This window comes from Triticum urartu, chromosome 6 (assembly GCF_003073215.2).
Source record: "Triticum urartu cultivar G1812 chromosome 6, Tu2.1, whole genome shotgun sequence".
In the NCBI taxonomy this organism is placed as follows: domain Eukaryota; kingdom Viridiplantae; phylum Streptophyta; class Magnoliopsida; order Poales; family Poaceae; genus Triticum; species Triticum urartu.
This window is the reverse complement of record NC_053027.1, coordinates 355330672-355345280: the sequence shown is the minus strand read 5'-3', so window position 1 is coordinate 355345280 and position 14609 is coordinate 355330672. Positions and strand designations below refer to the sequence as shown.

The following is a 14609-nucleotide window of genomic DNA, read 5'->3' as shown; positions in this document are numbered from 1 at the left end:
CATAGCAGCCACGCAAAACATGCAACAACAAAGTAGAGGACGTCTAACTTGTTTTTGCAGGGTATGTTCTGATATGATATAGCCAAAGACATGACGAAATATATTTGATGTATGAGATGATCATGTTTAGAATAGTTTCTATCTACTTGCATGTCGATGCATACGGCAACCGACATGAGCTATAGGGTTGTCTTTAATTATTGTATGACCCGTGTGTCAATCATTAAGCGCTATGTAATGCTTTACTTTATCGCTAAGCGGTAGCAATAGTAGTAGAAGCATGGTTGGCGTGACAACCCCGATGGTGACACGATGATGGACATCATGGTGTCATGCCGATGACGATGGAGATCATGCTGGTGCTTTGGAGATGGAGATCAAAAGCATGAGTTGATGGCCATATCATGCCACTTATGATTTGCATGTGATGTTAATCCTTTTATGCATCTTATTTTGCTTAGGACGACGGTAGCATTATAAGGTGATCCCTCACTAAAATTTCAAGATAAAATTGTGTTCTCCCCAAGTGTGCACCATTGCGAAAGTTTGTCTTTTCGAAGCACCATGTAATGATCGGGTGTGATAGACTCTACGTTCACATACAACACATGCAAGCTAGTTTTTCACATGCGGAACACTTAGGTTAAACTTGAAGAGCCTAGCATGTATAGACATGGCCTCGGAACACAAGAGACCGAAAGCTCGAACATGTGTCATATGGTAGATATGATCAACATGGAGATGTTCACCATTGAAACCACCTCATCTCAGGTGATGATCAGACTTGGGTTGGTGAATTTGGATCATGTTACACTCGGACAACTGGAGGGATGTTGATTTGAGTGGGAGTTCTTAGGTAATATGATTAATTGAACTCATTATCATGAACAATAGTCTAAAGTTTCCTTTGCAAATTTATGTTGTAGATCAATGGCTCACGCAGTAGCTCCCTTGAATTTCAGTGTGTTCCTAAAGAAAGCTAAGCTGAAAGATGATGGAAGTAACTTTTTGGACTGGGCCTGTAATCTGAGGATTATCCTCACGGCTTCCCGTAAGTCTTATGTCCTTGATGCACCGCTTGGTGCGCCACCCCCTCCAGTGACTGTGGGTGTTGTAAACTCCTGGCAGACACGTGTTGATGACTACTCAATAGTTCAGTGTGCCATGTTGTATGGCTTAGCGCCGGGACTTCAAAGGCATTTTGAACGTCATGGAGTATATGACATGTTCCAAGAGTTGAAGTTTATCTTTGAGAAGAATGCCTGGATCGAGAGGTATGAGACCTTCGATAAGTTCTATGCTTGCAAGATGGAGGAGAACGGGTCTGTCAGTGAGCACATACTCAAAATGTCTGGGTACTACAACCGTTTGGCTAAAATGGGAATTGAGCTCCCGCCAGAGGCTGTCACTGACAGAGTTCTTCAATCGCTACCACCTAGCTACAAGAGCTTTATGTTGAACTATAATATGCAAGGGATGAACAAGTCTGTCTCCGAGCTGTTCGCGATGCTGAAAGTCGCTGAGTCAGACATCCAGAAGGAGCATTAAGTGTTGATGGTGAAGAAAACTACTAGTTTCAAGAAGAGCAAGGGAAAGAAGGGAAACTTCAAGAAGGGTGGCAAAACAGTTGCTTCTCCCATGAAGAAACCGAAGGCTGGACCCAAGCCGGAAACTGAATGCTTCTATTGCAAGGGAACTGGCCAATGGAAGCGGAACTACCCCAAGTATCTGGCCGACAAGAAGGGGGCCAACATCAGCAAAGGTATATATGATATACATGTTATTGATGTGTACCTTACCAACTCTCGTTGTAGTGCTTGCGTATTTGATACCAGTTTGGTTGCTCACATTTGCAACTCAAAGCAGGAACTATCGAATAAACAGAGGCTGGCGATGGACGAAGTGATGATGCGCGTGAGAAATAGTTCCAAGGTTGATGTGATCGCCGTCGGCACGCTCGCTCTTCGATTACCATCGGGATTAGTAATGCAACTGAATAGTTGTTATTTAGTGCCTGCGCTGAGCATGAACATTATATCTAGATCTTGTTTAATGCGAGAGGGTTACTCATTTAAATTAGAGAATAATGCTTGTTCTGTTTATATGGGTAATAGCTTTTGTTGTCATGCACCCATTGTGAGGGGTTTATACTTATTGAATCTCGATAGTGATGATACACATGTTCATAACATTGATGCCAAAAGTTGTAGAGTTGATAATGATAGTACCACTTTCTTGTGGCACTGTCGCTTAGGTCATATTGAACTTATAAAGGATGAGCTACATGCTACACACAACCAAGGCATCCACGTACGTAATGAATAGTGCGCCACACCGAGCGAAGCGAAGGGAAACGCGAGTGAGTGAAGGGAAAGGAGACTGCTTCCCCCTCCCCTCCTCCAAAACGAGCCCGCGTTCCCCTCCCCCTCCCACCTCAGGAACCCTAGCCGCCTCCTCCTCCCACCTCAGCCATCTCCCCACTCCCCCTCCCCTCCCCCGCCCACGTATCTCGTCCGTCCCGTGTGCGGAGGTGAGCTTCCCAGCAACGATGGCACTGGCTCGAGGCCGATGCGGGGTCGGTTGGATCGAGGTGCGGGAGTGGCGTAGGCGGCGGCACGAGAAGAGCAATGGTGGTGGCATCGACTTGCGAGGAGGAGAGGGAGAGGTGGTGGCGGCGTCGAGCTGCGAAGAGGCGCCGCTCGGGCGTGAGATCACGAAGGTGGGAGCGGCTGCTTCGGGCCCCGTTTTGGGAGGGTACGAGGCAGGGAAGGATGACATCATCGCCCTCACAGGTATCCCTAACATCCCTTTTGCTCCCTCTCTGGTTCATCCTCTTCCCATCCCACATATTATTCAATTAGGATTCGGTGCCACCATGCGCCATGATTTCAGATTGGCCTACCTGCTACCCCAAATGGATGTGCCACCCAGTCAGCCGAGTGATGGCATATAGATAATTTTCGACCATTTGTGACTGAAAGATTTTTGCCATAAGAAAATTAACTCTATCGAGCAGTGCTCGTTGTCAAGGAAATAACGGGAAATTGCTGAGCCTATTGATTGGAAGAGGAATGCTAATCCTACAAATAGATCTATAATGAATTATACTTGAGAACAATCAACAAATAATAAACTGTCCCAAATTTATAGATGTTGTTTGATTCAAATACCGATATAAGAATTTGGCGCATCTAAAATTCTTCAAAAAGGATGCGTGATTTTCTGCCTAATCGCTTAATGTATTGTTTGGTAATCAGGTTATCCTGGACCTCTTAGGGGACAACATCACCAAGTTTTCTTCTTACTGCACTGCAAGTTTAAAAAAGTCAGTGACTAATGATTCTTCTTATCTCTCCGTTCACCCTTTTGCTTAGCTGCAAAAATTCTAAAAAGATGTGCCTAATGAGGTCAATTTTATTTTATGTGATATCTATTTCAAATAGTGTGCATTCTTCGAAGTCTATGTACTCCTCGACTGACCGACAACACATTATCCAACCATATATGAGTCCACCTACGAAGCTGTAAGGATATATAAAACAACTCCCAGTTTCCAAATGAAGACTTCTACTGGAACATGCGTCCAAGCATTTCGGTCTGGCACCACAAAGCTGCCGGAGAAAGATAGCTGGACTATGGAGCCCCTAGGGAAATTATAATTAATGAATTGCATGGTTCAACGTGAAGTATCAGATAATACCAATGTCCGGTCGTAAAATCTGATTGTGCATGTGAAGAAGCTAAGATAAGTGTGTGTGCATACCAATTTAGTCCAGATTTAGAAAATATGATGTCCTGCTATGATATTTTCCTACATAGTTTGACCCTTGAGACACTTCCAATATTCATGTGTATTGCTTATTATTGGAGTCATTTTGAACAAACAGTGTAAATCTCAGTCAGTTTCTAATATGCTGCCAAACCTAATAATAATGGCCCATGCATACAACTGGTATGAACAAATGCTACCAATGCTCAAGTTTGAAAATGAAGGATTCAACCTTTTTGGAGTATGGTTGAATCCATATTTTTACATACTCCCTCCATTTTTAAATATAAGACTTCTTAGAGATTTCAATAAGGACTACATACAAATGATATAGGCATATTTTAGAGTGTAGATTCACTTATTTGGCTCCATATTTAATCCATGTTCGAATCTCTAAAAAGTATTACACTTAGGGATGGAGGATTAAATATAACCTAATGTTAAGCATTTGTTAATTTGAAAGAAGTATGCCCATCGATTAATAAAAATATGTAGTTTCAGTTAGTCGTAAGTTCTGCTATACAAATCCATGAACAAGTCTAAAAAATATGATAAGATGAAGCAGTACTAACTTATGAATAATACAAGATTTGCTATGAAGTAAAGCTACATTTACGAGGAGATTGCTTTGCAAGTATAACAAAACCCAATAAAGTCACCGAAAGATTACATAGCTGTGTGTCACTAAATTTCTTTGGGCCTATGGTTATGAAATGGTAAGGCAAAAGGTTTTCTTTGCATTATTATTTTTAATTGAAGTTATGTTGCGTTTTCATACTCAAAAAATAGTTCTTAGTTCTTTACTTGCAGTATGTTGAAGTGAGCAATGTGTAGTACCAAACTTAATTTCAGAACACGGGTTTGTTTTGTAGGAATTATCCTTCTTTGCCTAGGACTTGTGATTTATGACTAATGTCAGTTTCATCTTTTTAGGTGCTTGTCAAGTATTTAACATATAAAGGATGAAGGGGTGGCTAGGCAGGCTCGCGCCATCCACGTGTCGCTATGAATAGTGCGCACAACCAGGGAGCAGAATTGAAAGCGAGCACCCCCCAACCGTTGGCCCTCCCCATCCGTTGGCCCTTACTCCCCTAGCCGCTAGCTGCCTCTCCTCTGCTCCCCTCCTCTCTCACGAACCCTAGCGCTGCCACACCCCGCCGCAGCCGCCGCATCCCTCCCCGCTCTCCATTCGCCCCACGACCTCCTTTCATGGCGGCGCCCTCCCCATCTTCAATCTAGGGCCCAGTCAGCTGAAGCAGACGGAGAGAGGTGGCAGATGTGCGTCCTCTAGGGCCTCGTCAGCCAGAGATGGAGGGGAGGAGCGGATATCAACCAGCAAGGTGGCTCAGTTTGGACCGGCCATGGTGTTGGCTGCTGACTCCCACCGGTCTTGTCTCCCCCAACCCTTCCATGGAGCTTGCTTAGCCGCTGGCCGCCACATCTTCTTCTAGCTCACAACACCAAGGTAGGCAAAATTCTTTCTTTTCCCCATGATGTGATTTCTTTTGCTAGGATGGATTACAACTGGTTGGAGTAGCGGATGTGTGAAGTTTTGCCCGTAACCTAAATTGTGTATTTTATCTAGCTAAAGCTTGTTTTTTACAATGACTGAAGCAAAATCATTCTCTTGCAGGCCATGTAGCTTACTTTTTTTAACTGTTATTGCTGATTGGAGCCATTGCTATTGGCTATTTATACATAAGATGGAAGGTGGATTGAGATTTTTGTGAGGGGGATTGGATTTTATCCAGATGACTTGCTTCTCATGATGAGGCTGATACTAATGAACTAATGACGACATGAAGGTTGCATCTTATCTCCATTTCCCTTTCTACATTTTCCATTTAGTCGATTAACATACATTGTACTATTTCCCTTTCTATAGTTGCCATTTAGTTGATTAACATAGGTTGTACTATTTTCGATTAAGCAGACTATGGGTTAATGAATGTTGAATTAGCTACTTTTTATATCCCTGGACCATATATATATATTACATGCATCAGTACTTCATGCATCTCTGATATGCTTTTGCTTTTTATTGTTGCCCTTAATTACTACTTTTCTATGAACCCAACGTTTAGGTTGCGGGCTCAACTGCATATCCATATCCTCTGTATGAATTTTTTAGCTAGCTTTGAAGCGAATGTGGTGATCAAGGCTCTAATAAGTATTCTTTATTTGCATGAATGTTGTGTGCATATAGGTAGTTGCAATGGAATCATTTTTCTCATAGACGAGAAGTACATTGAAAACAGATTTAAAAAATTGATACAATTTTACAAGTGTGCAGATAGTTGACAATGCAACAGTGCTATTGTTCAAATGTGGTCGAGCCGGGCTTTCGGTGTTTTCGGTGCTATTGTTCAAATGTTGCTTTCTTAGATTCATTGCAACCAAAAGATTTGGTAATATGTTTTTCTGAAAGCATGGATACACTTGTTGGTGTTGTATACTGGGATCTGTAACTATTGTCATAGGAATTTTTGATCCTAAGGATTCACATAGATTGGAGGGGAGTTAGTATCTAACATCCTGTTAAATGTACACAAACTAGTATATCTTCTTCATGGCTTTTAAGATATAATTGTATGTGCTAATTTATGCTTTGATAAAGTAACATCTTACTTCTCGGTGCTTGGATAAAAGAGTATAGTTTGCTGAAAATATGTTCATACTATATATCACAGAAGTACAAGCTTACAATCAGCCTATGGTGAAGTTAAAAGAAGCAAAAATTATTGTGTGTATAATCATTAGATTTCTTTACCAAGGTGATTCGGATTTATTTTTGCTGCTTTATGTAGAATGTAGATTATTTTTATTCCTGTTGCTGCATTTGGCCCTACATGTCGATGGGTGTGGCCACTCCCTTGTTAGTTTGTTGCTTGATTCGGTTTGGTCCAAGGTAGGCTGTTTGTTGTCTACGTCTGTATATTCGTTGGTTGGATAAGAAGATTTTGCAGGTTTTTCTCTGGTTTGGTTGCTTCTACTCCCAGTGCAGGTTCCTATAATTTCTAGACAATGTATTGGTTCTACGGATTATCTCGGTTAGTTTAAAAGTGCTTTGGTTGCCTTCTTGTCTTCACGCATAGACCATGGAGATGGCTAGGTTTGCATGGGCATGGGGTTTGCACACCTGGACTCTGTTAAGATTTGTTAATAAATTCAGTTTGTCACGAATACCATAAATGTGTATCAGTTTACTATATTGGCACATGAGCTATTTTTCAGTCAATGCGTGCCCAGTCCACTTGGAACTGAATATGCAGTGTTTTCTTTGAAACTGAATAACGGTGGTTGAAATTTAGTTTCATTTAGACGAGCTACCCCAAGTATCATCAATTCATGATGGCTAATTTGTTTTGGTTCTTGATGAATCGGCCTTGGTCCTGATTTAAGAGTTTTTACGTTATTTCTCAGCTTATTTCAGCTATTATCTTTTCTGTTTAACACACACAATTGTAGCTGCCCTTTTGATTCAGAAAAATGGTTTCATGTTTGTGGTTTGGTTAAACATTTTCTCAGCATATCTCTATTCGTCAGCCTTACTCGCATAACATCCAACATAGTTTGTCTGATCCAAACTAAATGTTGGTTGTTTCTATGGTTTGTGTGCTGTCTATTTTTCTTCGATCTTGGTCATTAAAGATGTGAAAAGAAAGAAATTTCAAAAGGTTTGATAATCTAGAATGCTCATATGGAGTTGTTTGAACCAGTTTTTTTAGTAGCTGCTGAGACCAGATGTATTTGAAAGTTTTCAAATGTACCAACAGTAGGAGTTGACCAATAATGTTGAATTGATTCAGTCTTCAGGCCTTATGCACAACCTCCACAATGTTAAGATAATATAAGCTTTAATGCTCCTGTGCACTGCTTTAATGCTTCTGCTTGCTTGTCTGAATCTTGTTGTTGTTCATTAATTTTTTGTCGCCTGCTGTAACCCGTGAGGGGGAGTTGGATCCATCTTGGATAACCATCCCCAATAAGATTTTAATACACACTGATGGTGACAAAATCGATGCCATTGTTCAGGATGTATACAAAAATGTTCCTACAAGGTATTCTGACATTGATTATCTAAAAAGAAAGAGCAATTCTAACACCAACGAACCAAGTAGTTTAAAAAAATAATTGAGTGTGTTCTATCTTTAGTGCCTACCAGTGAGAGAGTACCTAAGCTTTGTCAAGTGTCCATGCCTATGTTTTATATGAAAGACCTTTCCTCTTTTGCACAAACCATGCTTCCTGTACAATGATATTTAATAGCAGAAAACTAAATAGGTTGGTCAGGAAACTGAAGCTGCAGCTATTGAAGAGCCAAAGAACATTCTTGCTGAACATACTAAAGCCAAGAGGTAAAGACTCACAGTCTGTTACAACAACCAGTTCAACATATGCTATGGTGTGCCGCCTCTTGTTCTTCCTTTACCTTGTCTTCTTTGACAACCAAACCATCCTTCTTTGTGGCTCTCAAAAATGCTTTCTTCTTCAGACCATGCATGTTATGCTATTTGATCAAACTATCTTTTCTGCCACAGCTATATTCAAATTGATCATAGGCCCAATAAAACATCATTTTACCTTCAAAATCTAATCTATGTTTTATTTATTTTCATGTTGTATACACAGGCAACTCTTCCTGTTGCATCAAAAGTAACTTGGTTCGTACATGCAAACTAATTTGCCATAAAGTTAAATTAGCTATGTATTAAGATTCGGTACATCTACTGCTTATTTATGTTGTGTTCTATTTGATGTGTCCAATATTTATGTGCTTGTTATTTTTATCACACTGTAATCAAGATTCTGTTCTTATAGCAATAAGAAACCTTGTGCAATCAAGCTTCTATTCTTATAGCAATTATAGTTTTGATACCTTTGTTTCTTTATATCATCTTGTTGGGTTTCTGTTTCTCTTCATATAGGATACAGATATGTGATTTCCATGTGATCCTTTTGCTGGAAATTTGCTAATCTTAAGGGTGCTGCTACTGGTGTAAAAACCATTTTATCAAAAGAACTAAAGTAGTAGCTAATCCAAGCATTGAAGAATTGACGCAGAGGTTACGCTATATTGGCATGAAGTTAGAGCAGCTCCTGAAGACTACATAAGATAGTTTCTGGTGACCTTTAGTCTATATGTCCTAACCAACAACAGCCACCTTTTATTTCGTACCAATCGATCGAGTATCTTTCCCCTTTTTGCGTTGCTCTGAGGAAGATATGTATAGCCTTTAGATTTCCATTCGTGTATGATACTACATGTACACTTTAGACCTCATTAGTGTCTCTGTGGTCAAAAGAAGTTTGTGATCACTTGTTCTATATATGTAATCTACTGCCCTTCTACTAATATTTTCAGAAGACTATTTATGTATGTTTACACTGGTTAGAGAAAATCAAGACATTGATGGCAGCAATTTTTTATTTACATATGTTTCAATACGACGACGACGACAACAACAATAATAACAAAAACAACAAAGTCTTTAGTCCCAAACAAGTTGGGGTAGGCTAGAGGTGAAACCCATAAGATCTTGCGACCAACTCATCTGTCTCTAAATATTTTTATCTATACTCTTTCAATACTTGGCTTGCTCTCGCCCTTTGCTCCATTGGCGCAACCGGTCATCCAGTTGGTGTAAAGCGCATGAAGAAACTCCATGCTAATGGACTTTTGGAGTCACTTGATGTTGAATCACTTGACAGATGCGAACCATGCCTCATGGGCAAGATGACTAAGACATCGTTTTTCGGAACAATGGAACGAGAAAGTGACTTGTTGAAAATCATACATACTGGTGTGTGCGGTCCGATGAGCGTTGATGCACACGGTGGATATTGTTACTTTCTCACCTTCACTGATTACTTGAGTAGATACAAGTACGTTTACTCAATGAAACATAAGACTGAAACGTTCGAAAAGTTCAAGCAATTTCAGAGTGGACTTGAGAATCATCGTAACAACAAGACTAAATTCCTACGATCCGATCGAAGGGGAGAATATCTGAGTCATGAGTTTGGCAATCACTTAAGACAATGTGGAATTGTTTCACAGTTGATGCCACCTGGAACACCACAGCGTAATGGTGTGTACGAATGTCGTAATCATACCTTATTGGATATGGTGCATTCTATGATGTCTCTTGCCGATCTACCACTATCGTTTTGGGGTTATGCATTAGAGACAATTACATTCACTTTAAATAGGGCACCATCTAAGTCCGTGGAGATGACACCATTTGAACTGTGGTTTGGCAAGAAACCTAAGTTGTCATTTCTTAAGGTTTGGGGTTGCGATGCTTATGTCAAAAGGCTTCAGCCAGAAAAGCTCGAACCCAAAGCGGACAAATGCGTCTTCATAGGATACCCAAAAGAGACGGTTGGGTGTACCTTCTATCTCAGATCCGAGGGGAAAGTGTTTTTTCTAAGAATGGGTCCTTTCTCGAGAAAGAGCTTCTCTCGAAAGAATTGAGTGGGAGGAAGATAGAACTTGATGAGGTTTTTGAACCTTTACATCAACCAGAGAGTAGCGCAACATAGAAAGAAGTTTATGTCGCACCTATGTCAGTGGAAGTGGAAGCTAATGATGATGATCATCAAGCTTCAGATCAAGTTAATGTCGAAACCTCGTAGGTCGACAAGGGTACGTACAGCTTCTAAGTCGTACGGTAACCCTGTCTTAGAGGTTATGTTGTTAGATAACAATGAACCTACGAGCTATGGAGAAGCGATGGTGGGCTCAGATTCTAGAAAATGGCTAGGAGCCATGAAATTCGAGAAAGGATCCATGGATGAAAACAAAGTATGGAGTTTGGTGGACTTGCCCGATGATCGGAAAGCCATTCAGAATAAATGGATCTTTAAGAAGAAGACATACCCTGATGGTAATGTCACCATTTATGATGCTCGACTTGTCGCAAAGAAGTTTCTGACAAGTTTAAGGAGTTGACTATGATGAGACTTTCTCACTCATAGCGATGCTAAAGTCTGTTGGAATTTTGTTAGCAGTTGCTGCATTTTCAATTACGAAATCTGGCAGATGGATGTCAAAACAAAGTTTCCTTAATGGTTTCCGTGAGGAAAGGTTGTAGGTGATACAACCAGACGGTTTTTTCGACCCTAAGGATGCTAAAAGGTATGCAAGCTCCAGCAATCCTTCTATGGACTGGAGCAAACATCTTGGAGTTGGAATATACAATTTGATGAGGTGATCAAAGCTTTTGGGTTTATAGAAAGTTTGCAAGAAACTTGTATTTATAAGAAAGTGAGTGGGCACACTACAGCTTTTCTGATAAGTATATGTGCATAACATATTGTTGATCAGAAATTGATGCGGAGCATCCTACGATCATCCCCATGTACACTCGGGCATACACCATTGGACACAAGGTGAACTCGCTCCTTTCCGAATCTTCCCTTTCCGCATGTAAGACATGGATGCTACTTCAAGCGCGGACCTTGTGCATACTCAGGTACACCCGAGGAGACCAAGGAGAGCCCAAGGACCAAGGCCAAGTGTGCGCGGGAGCGAAGGAAGGAGAAGGAAGAAGAGCCAGCTGCTACCGGCCCCGAACATCCGGACCAGCCCGGACATCCGGCCCTACCCCCGGAAGTCTGGCCCCTTCCTGTCCAGAGAGCTCCGGAAGCGACCCCGACAGCCCGGACATCCGGCCCCATGCCCCGGACATCTGGCTCCTCCCGAAGCCCCGGACATCCGGCCCCTCCGCCCGAAAATCCGGAGCACGCTAACTAGAGAGTAGAAGAATCGGGTAACTCCAGCCCTGACATCCGGCCAGAGGCCCAGACATCCGGCTCTTCGTGAGCCGCCGGACATCCGGCCCCCAGCCCGGGCATTCGGTACCTGCCTGTGCGCAGAGATCAGGCCAAGGGCCCATGTATCCCCCCTCTCACTTACCCCTTCGTGGGCTAGCACTATGTATACTTCCCCACCTCCTCCTAGTTAGGGTTAGCAAAGGTTTAGCTCATGTTTGTGTGAGAGCTTTGCTCATCCACTTGGTTACCTTCTCCATGGAGATTCGAGCCTCCACCGGAAAAGATCCCCCAAGCGGATTCAAGACCCCTTTCAGGGAAGAACTCAAGACCTCCTCACGGAGAAGATCGTTACCATTGTATTGTCCCTAGTTGATCGTGTACCGTGTATCGTTCCATGTATCCGAGGATCTAGCACATGTGTGACTTATTCATGTTGGTTTGAGTGTTCCTCTTCGTTTCCCCTTGTGTTTCTCTTGTTTTCCCCTTTGTGTTCTTCGTGTTCTTCGCGGGAGTCTGCTCCTTTCGTGAAAGATCGGCTGGTTAGGGTTCTACCCTACATCATCTTGGTATCAGAGCCACGTTGATCATGATTTCGGAGCCTCCCCTCTTTGTTTTCTAGCCTAATTTTGTTGATTTCGTCCTAAATTCAAAAATCGCAACCAAAAATATCCCCCAATTTTTTTTTGTGATTTGTTGGTTTGATGAAGTTTTGTTGGATTGTATCCATGGATTTCTTGGTTTCGAGTGGATCTAGCATATCCCCAAGTTTCCCCACTTTCCATCCACGAAATCTCCGCAATTTTGCCCATAAAATCATCTATTTCCGCCCCCAAATCGAGTTTTGAAGTCCAAATCCCGATCTGGAATCGTTGGGCCTGACATCCAGGCCTCAGGCCGGACATCCGGGCTATTGGGCCGGACATCCGGCTCCTGGGGTGCATTTTCACGCAGCGTTCTGGACATCACGTCCCGGATATCCGGCCCCTGGCATTTCAGCCTTCGGTGTTTCACCGTTTTGACCATAACTAATTGATCCAGAGTCCGATTTTCGTGTTTTTAGCTTGTTGAAAAGCTCTTGACACCCCCTTCCCACAAAAATACAACCAACATCTTTTGACTCCATCAAAATTTTGAAACTTTGGTATCTTTGCCTTGGGCTTCCACCACATCATCCGCTACACGACCACCGACTCCCGCAACCTAACCAATTTTGTTCCCCTTCGCATTAGTGGTTGCTTGAGGAGTGATTCGAGTCTCCTAAGGTGTCTAGGCTACTTAGGGATGGTTTCTTCTTCATCAACCACCACCACCATTACCGCATAGGCTTACCCACAATACACTTTCGCCACCGCAACTTAACCCAAATTTGTTTGTGTTGTGAGTTGTGTCTCCTAAGGTGTTTCAGCTACTTAGGGACCGTGCTTCCAACTCCGAAACCGTGTATAGTCCACCACCTTACCCTCCATTTCTGCATTGCCTACTCAAAAAACCCATAATTGCATTTCTGCAATCCCATTGAGCTTCCGCCACCACCACCGCATTCCTGCTACCACCATTTGACATTTGAGATTTTGAGTTCGCCGTTTTTCCGTTTCCTAAGGTGTTTCGGCTACTTAGGGACGAGTATCCATCATCTTGGTGTCTCCAACAAGATCACCGCCACTCATCATCGCCACGGACGGTAACCTCCATATCATTTTGGTATCGTGGTATCCCTCCATTGTATATTCCCTTGCCATTGCATTGTTAACCCCGAGCTCATTTTGCGTCACTTCCCCATCGAGACTAGCCATTTGAGTATTGTCGGCAACGTTACTTGTGCACATTAGTGATCTACACCATACATTGCATACATACCATATCATATTGGTATCATATCATCCCTTGTGTCACAAGATTGTTCCCGTGTATACCCAATTGCTATCTTGGTTTGTGCATTTCGCAAAGTGGCCATATAAAAAAAGAATAAGCTTTTAAGCAAAAGAGAAAGAGCAAAGAAGCTTGTAAGAAAGTGCCATAGCATCATACCACATTGCATATAAGATTGTCATATCCGATCATCTTCATACCACCGGAACATCATATACATAGCATACTTGGGATAGAAAGTTATCCATTTCGCATCTTATAGGTTGTGCACAAGTGTCGTATCCGCCTATTGAGCAATCGTACTAGCGTCTCTCTTCAGTTGTGCAACACAAGCGTTTCCGTGGATTCCACATTTTGTGCTCATCCTTGGTTGCATGACCCCATTTATCTATTCGTGTGTGTGTTTCCGTGTGCCACATATTGCTATTGGTCTACTTATTTCACTTGCGAATTTGTGAATCTCTTTCAACATTATTGACTCTTGCTAACACTTTGCATCAAATTTTTTTGTGCCACTATCCTCATCGAGCTCCACCATAAGCCTTGTGTAGGTGTGAGAAACCGACAAGAATTGGTACCAATTGTGCTATTTCCTTGTCCACATTGGAGTGATCATTGATCCACTTTAAACTTTGGTCAAGGTACATTCGGTATTCGTTCTTCTCTTTCTACCACTCACATTTTTCTCTTGGAGTGATGGATAGGCAAGGCATTTCATCTATGGTCTTCCACAACAACGACGACGTGAACAACTACATCACCAAAGCGTCAATCTTCGATCTACAACGACAAATGCAAGGCGCACAATCAAGATTGCGAGAGCTCATCGAGAACCTCTCCATTGACATTCGCCACTCCGAAGCGAGAAAAAGGGACTACATCGACAACAAGCTTTCCGCACAAAAGGAGGAGCAAGCTGCAAGGATGGAGGAGATTCGAGCCTTGTTGATCAACCGTTCTTCCCCTTCATCATCCTCAAGGCGGCGACGTTGAAGTCACAAGTCTTCGGTGTAACGCCCTCGATGCGGATATATCTCCCACGTGTTGGAGCACGACTTAGAGGCATAACCGCATTGAAAGCAATGTCGCAAGTGAGGTAACCTTCACACAACCCATGTAATACATAAGGGAAAAGATACATAGTTGGCTTACAATCGCCACTTCACACAAATACATGAATAAAGCATTACAT

At 42.2% G+C, this 14609-nt stretch overlaps 1 long non-coding RNA gene across 1 annotated transcript; it reads left to right on the top strand.

Annotated features, from left to right (window-relative positions):
• Positions 1-4824: 4824 nt before the first annotated feature.
• On the top strand, positions 4825-9141 carry LOC125513485. Its single transcript, XR_007285953.1, has 2 exons — positions 4825-5234; positions 5403-9141. It is a non-coding gene; the product is annotated as an uncharacterized LOC125513485 (long non-coding RNA).
• The last annotated feature ends 5468 nt before the right edge of the window (positions 9142-14609 follow it).